Raw genomic sequence first — 377 nt, forward strand, 5'->3', positions numbered from 1 at the left:
CGAATATATCGTGTAACATGTACTCATGTATGAACAATGTACCAAGTTCGCTACAATCGGGCATAAAGTTCACCATTATCCAAGCAATCGATATTGGCATAAATTCCACATAAGGAACATCAATTCCATCATCGAGTAATCGTTAGTAGCCGCGAGTTTTCCCTCTTCCACTCTCACCAAAGAAGTTCCCTGAACGCTAACTCAAGGAGAACGTGATGTGACCACGGGCCAAGAAAAGGAAGAAACGCCACCATATCCAATGGTGAACGTCCAAGTGAATTGTCTCCTACGATCCTAAACTCAATACTCTGAGTTTCGAAGAAGGGAGAGAGAATTCGATAGAAAAATGTGTCCTCGTTTTTTTTTTTTTTTTTTTT

The 377-nt window shown here is 40.3% G+C and overlaps 1 protein-coding gene and 1 long non-coding RNA gene across 4 annotated transcripts in view; both read left to right on the top strand.

Moving 5' to 3' along the window:
* Nucleotides 1–377, top strand: part of LOC102674422 (RING finger protein 44) — a 34,268-nt gene that overhangs the window by 23,164 nt on the left and 10,727 nt on the right. The gene's annotated exons all lie outside the window — the stretch shown is intronic.
* LOC102675120 overlaps nt 44–377 on the top strand; it is a 3,081-nt gene continuing 2,747 nt past the window's right edge. The window contains exon 1 of the long non-coding RNA XR_420784.2: nt 44–262. This is a non-coding gene — a long non-coding RNA (uncharacterized LOC102675120). The remainder of the gene's footprint in view (nt 263–377) is intronic.

Source organism: Apis dorsata, unplaced genomic scaffold, assembly GCF_000469605.1.
Source record: "Apis dorsata unplaced genomic scaffold, Apis dorsata 1.3 scaffold_52, whole genome shotgun sequence".
Taxonomy (NCBI): Eukaryota; Metazoa; Arthropoda; class Insecta; order Hymenoptera; family Apidae; genus Apis; species Apis dorsata.